Genomic DNA, 6,123 nt, shown 5'->3' on the forward strand with positions numbered 1-6,123 from the left:
CCTCACACCCTGCAGGATGCAGCTCTGCTGACCTGTAGGCGACCCAGCCGCCCACCTCGTGGACAGGCCAGGAGGGGCCGCCTGCAGCGCCTGGTGCTCGATCCTCACCGCCAGCCTGGCCTCCGGCCTGACATCATGGCGTGGGCGGGTGGGGGTCGCTCTGCCTTCCTTACTTTCCTGGGAAAGGAGTTTCTGAGACTCCTGAGGGGGCATCTAGGAACCTTCCCCAGGTGCCAGGACTTCTCTCCTTTGGACAGTCGCCCCGAGCTGCTGATTAGTGACCTGTGCCTGTGACCTCAGCATCCTGGCCTCTGCTCAGTGGTAGTTCATGGGATCAGAGGCAGTGGCTTTGGTGTAATGGAAGCCAGCAAGCTACTTAGGTACAGGGGCCATCCAGCCCCTGAGGAGACCTACCTTAAGTGTCAAGTGGCTCCATTGATTGGGGGATGGTCCCAGGAAGTCCGGCGCAGGAGCCATGGCAGGATGGCTCACATCTGCTGGTGGCTGGACAGTGCCCAGAGTGGCCAAGGTTCCTAAGGTGGCCAGAGTTTAGACACGGGCTGGGCTGGGCCATCTTGTGCGATCTTGGAAGGAAGAGAGCCACAGAATCCCACAGACACATGCAGGAAGCAGTCAGTGCCGCCTGGGCTGGGCAACTGTCCCCCGAGGCCCCGCAGGGGCGCCTGCCTTCCATGTCTCCCTACAGAAGGACTGGCCAGGTCCTCAGCAGACACAGCCAAGCCCCAGCAGTGCCCGACAGTGGCCAACACACTTGCACACGATGGGTGTCTACACTGGGTCTGTGATCCTTATGAGGAGCTGTGTCAAGGCTGAGGGGATCACGTGGGACTTGTTTCCTTTCTGCTTTTGAAAAGTTCCCAATTTCCTTTCAGTTATATCAATTATTTTACTTAAATTTCAAGAAAATACGGCTAAATATTAAGATTGGTGCCGTCTAGGTGGTGGCTGGTGGGTGTTAGCTGTAGTTTGCTGAATGTTTTACGTACTTGAAATTCTGTCTTTTCTACTTGGCAAAAAGTTTTTTCCAACTTCCTTACAATGAGCACATATTGTATCATTTTAAAAAAGTGTATTAGGCCGAGGAAGCGACGAGGTCAGTCAAACTTGAGAGACGGCGAGGCTTCCCCTCCCTGTGCCTTTCGTGCTGCCTGTCCTGCCCGGAAGTTCCTCAGCAGCTCAGGGGCAGGTCCCTCGTTCTTCCCACCCTCTCAGGTCCACCCTGGGGAACAATCACAGTAGCACACTTAATGTCAGGGAGCGAGTCTTGATTTGGTAAAGAGATGGCAAAACTGGGTGCAGAGTATGAGCCCAATTTTGCTCAAAAAGAGATGCGTGTGGGCGTGGACGTGTGCTTCGTGAGGACGGCGGGCAGACACCGTGTCTCCGCCCCGTCGTGCTGTTACTCAGGAGGGCATTTGACTCGTTGGCTATTATGCGTTTTCCACATTTCCACGGTGAACATGTATTTCCTTCAGCGTCACAAAATGATTCCTATTAAATGTGATTTTTAAATGTGCTCCCTGTCCCTGTCTATCTGCAGGCCTCCTTTCCCCTCCCACGGCCAGGTCCCTTTACAGCCACTGTCCCCGCAGGCTCACACGCTGACACCCCAGGCTGCCCTGCCCTGCCTGGCCGTGTGGCCAGCCCTGCCAGGCTGCTCGCCCCCCCGGAGCTCCCAGGGGGTCCTAGCACTGGGCCCCTCCTGAGCAGAGAAGCTTTGCTGGGTGTGATGGCCACTCCTCTAAGGCCCCGCTTACCCCCAGGAACCCCCGTCTCTGGCTCTGATGGGGGTCAGGCCCACCCAAGTCCCCTGAGCCAGGAACTGGGGACCATGGCAGGGCCCCCTTGCCCCACTCCAGCTGGTTCCACCCTCAGAGCCCTGCTGCCCCGGTCAGGCTGGGCCCTTTCCACCTGGCCTGCCGTAGCAGCTTCCCCCTGGGGTCCTGTGGCACCGTGAGCCTCGACCCATCTCCCCTGCATGTTGCTGTCCATAGGCCTGGACCTGCGGCCAGCACCCTGCAGCTGCCTTCCTGTGCAGCCTCCAGCCTCTTGCCTCCTCGTGCAGTCCTGCCAGCAGCTCAGAGCCTCCCTGCCTCCTACTTCCTACTGCGGGCCTCTGCCTTGAGGGCTGCTCTCCCCATGCTCTTCCGTCTTCCTGACTCACTTTCAGTCCTCAGGTGTCATGTGGGAAGGGGACAACAAGGGCGCAGGGGCCGTGTCCTAATAGGCAGGTGACTCCAGTAGCAAGAGCCAGCCTGCCTCCAGTCCCCAGGTCAGTGAGACCTGGGGTCAGATTTCATGAGGAGAACCACCTGGTCACTAAGCTGCATCTCTACAGTGGACAGGCCAGCATTTGCCTAATAAATCATCCGGAAGGGGGTCCCCTGGCTTGTAGCTGCCACTGGAGAGTCAGTCAGGATGGGCTGGTTATACTGCATTAACAAAAAGCCCCAGAGGTCTCCTTACAAGACATGGCTTACTGACTTGGCTGTGTTTCAAGTTGTCCTCACTCCCAGACCTGCCTGAGCCTACCCACCATCTGATGACCGCTGATTGACACGCAGGGTGAAAGGCAGTGGTCTCGAAGGTTTCCGCCGGGGGGAGGTTTCCTATTCCCTCTGTTCCCCATTTATTGACCAGATGAGTCAAGTGGATGGGGACGGGGAAACGCCATTCTATCCTTGCACAAGGTGACCTCAACAACCTCAAGTACAACAACAAAACAACAAACCCAGGAAACACAGGCTGCAGCGGCCACTGGCACTGCAGGGCTTCCACAGCCTGGGTGTTGCTACATGTTCTGACCGCGAGGGCCCAGCAGCTTGGGGTAAGGCGGGGACTTCGGGCTCCTCACCTGCCCTCTGCTATCCTGCCACCGCCCTTCTCACAGTCTCTCCGATATCCGGCTCATGGCTCCCGTTGTACTGCAGAGTGACCTTGTGGGTGGCCCCAAGAATAGCTATGAGAGGCACATGCAAGAAAAGGCAGGAGAAAGAGAATCCCACTCCTCCAGTGCCTGCAGGGGCCCGCCCAGCTTGCGCTCTCCAAACCCTCCACCTTGCACCTTAGAATTCACTTTCATCCCACTTGAAAGATGAGAAACGGGCAGAATGAACTTCAAATGCGTGTCCAGCTCGTGTGGCTTGTGCGTAAGATGCGTCCCGTCTCCCAGATTGTCTTCACTCCCAACATGGGCTTTTGAGTGGACTGGGATCAGCAGGACACCAAAGCCTCCCTCTGATGGCAGGAGCAGGTCTCCCGTGCCCTGGAACCTGGCCCACTGGCACTGAGCCCACAGCACTGGGTGGCCTCCAGAGCTTGGGCTTATGAACCTGGTTATGAACCGACCTGGAGCCCTGGGGATGTGGCCTAGCGGAGGAGGGCTTGCCAGGCACGCCTGAGGTGTTGGGTTCAATCCCCAGCAGAAAGGAGAGAGGGAGAGGCAGAAAAGAGGGCGGGAGGGAGGAAGAGGGAAGGGAGGCAGCCCTGCGGGGAGAGGTGCGCCAGGGGCCCAGAGAGCGCGGGTGGAGATCTGGTGTTCACACAGATGCCTGGGGGGTGCAGCCTGTCATGTGTACTGCTCCCCACTCTACTCCTATAAAAATCGCTTGAAGAGGGTAATCCAGGGAGGGGGGTCATCTGTGCCATCATCTACTTTAGCCCTCTGCCCAGTCCCTGCAGCATGTGGGCATCACTCAAAGGTGGTTAACAGCTTGGGGGCTGTTTTAGGGTCAGATGGGTCATATCAGACTTGCAAGCTGTGGGGCTGAAGGCAAGTTACGTGCTGTCCTGAGCTTCAGTTGCATCCTTTCCTAAAACTGCCCACCTTACTGTGATGGTTAAGTGACGCCATTCTTGCTGAGCCTGGTGGTTACAGGGATGGCTCATTTTCCCCTCAAAGCAATCCTAGGAAGTAAATGTTGTGACCAGCCTCATTGTACAAAAGAGGAGATTCACCCAGAGAGGTACAGATCTTGCCCAAGGACACACAGCTTGGCAATGGTAGAATTATAACCTGATGGCAGTGGGACTGTCCATGAAGCCTGCTCTCAGAACTGCTAAACAGGAGCTGTGTGGTGTCCATTGAGACCCTGGCACGTGGAGATCCAACATAAGTTTTTCTTCTTTTTTTTTCTTGGTACCGGGAATTGAACTCAGGGGCATTTAACCACTGAGCCACATCCCCAGCCCTATTTTTTATTTTATTTAGAGACAGGGTCTCACTGAGTTGCCTAGCACCTCTCCTTTGCTGAGGCTGGCTCTGAACTCCTGATCCTCCTGTCTCAGCCTCCCAAGCCACTGGGATTACAAGCCAATATAGGTTTAAAAGCCTGCAAATGCCCAGGATCTATGATTTTCTAAATCTAAATTTAAATCAGTTTAGAATTAATCTGAAATCTAAACAGGTTTTTTAGATATTTTGTAGAACTGGCAGAGGCCTTAGCAATCTCACTGCCTTTGGCAACTACTGGTGGACAGAGAGGGAACCGATTTTTTTTTTTTTTTTTAAATGAGAGGTTTTCCAACCTAGAGGGCCAAAGAACAAACTGGCCCACTTCTTCAAAATCCACACATCCAGTTTCTACTTTCTGGAGATTCTGTGTCAGTAAGTCCTGAGGTCCAGAAATGTCATGTTTCTTTTCTTTTGTTCCTTTCTTCCTTCCTTCCTTCCACCCCCAGCCCTGGTCTGCCATGGTCTCCAGGACACAATGAGAGAAACCTTGCTGGGGACACTGGTGATGGAGGAGGGCTGGGGCAGGGTGTGACTCTGGGGCAGTGTGCGTGGGTGTGGACCAGGCTTGGAAGGCGGTGGGCACTCCTGGCTGTATGGCTAAGGGGCATCTGGGGCAGAAGGAACAGTGTGAGCAAAAGCACGGGCTTGGACAGGGGTGCAGAGGGATGTGCCCCCTCCACTTCCCTCCAATATAATGAGGATGGTGCAGATTGTTTACTGAGCCAAGCTCTGCTTTCAGCACCAAGACTGAAAAGGGGGACTGGTATGCGGGTGATGGGATCACAAGACACTCCTGTCCTCCCTCCTGGGTCCCCTCTCAGCTTTGGAGAGGGGTAACTTATGCTTGGAGCTGAGGCTGAGCGCTGCCTCTGTCTGCCCTGCTCTGGGGTAGAAGGGCAGTACCCAGTCAATATCTACGAGTCTCTGCATGGTACGTGGCCCTGTGCTAGGAGCCGGGTTCAGCGAAAATCAGACAGAACTTCATGGAGCTGATGGTGTAGCTGGGAGGATAAATAAATGGACAGGTGAACCTGCAAGGAGTGCAGTGAGGGAAGGGCCGGGGTCTGGCTGGCACTGGGATGTGTCTCCTTCCAGGCAAGAAGGGAAATGTGGATGCGAACATCCAGGCATGCCGAGGCCTGCAGAGCTGCTATTTAAATGGAAAGGGTGTCAGGGCCTTTGGAAAGGAGAAAGGAAAAGAAGAAAAGGAAGGGATTCTGCTGTTACTGAGGGAGTGTGGCCCGTCCTTACCGACGATTCCTCTTTTCTCGTTCTCTACCTGTCTTGGTCCTTTCATTGCTTTTATCAGAACGTATGGTTTTTGTCAAACACACATACTTTTTTTTCTTTTTTTTTTCAAGCGGGGTCGCTGTTTCCATAACAGAAGTCCCAGTCTTCTTGTCACCGCTGTGACGGTCTCTGTCCAAACACCTGGGCGGTCCGGCTCGATCCCTCTTACCGACTGCGGGGCGGAGCTGAAGGGCCAGGGCCAGTTACGCTGGGCTCCCCAGGAGCCACGCCTTGGCCCAGGAGTGCATATTTCCTCCCTCATCCCAAGCCCTTCGGATCCAACCCTGCGAAGCAGATAATGGCCACCTGCGCGCTGACCAGGGCGACACTGGCCCTGGGATTCCAGGGGCTGGAAGAGTGCCTCGTAACCAGGAGCGGACCTGGGCCCTGGGTGGTCCAGCTCCAGATGTCGGTGAGGCCTCGGGCCTTCCCTGGTGCGAGCCCCCGGGGGAAACCCAGCCAGCACTCGGAGCAGCCCCACGCGGGCTCCATCTCCCGCGGACGCCCACGCCCCACGCCCGGCTCCCGCGGAGCCACGCGCAGCCCCGCCCCCCACACCCCTGCGGCCTGCAGCTTCG

Source organism: Marmota monax, unplaced genomic scaffold (genome assembly GCF_021218885.2).
Source record: "Marmota monax isolate L192 unplaced genomic scaffold, Marmota_monax_Labrador192_F-V1.1 WCK01_AAM20220418_F8-fsc00051, whole genome shotgun sequence".
Taxonomy (NCBI): domain Eukaryota; kingdom Metazoa; phylum Chordata; class Mammalia; order Rodentia; family Sciuridae; genus Marmota; species Marmota monax.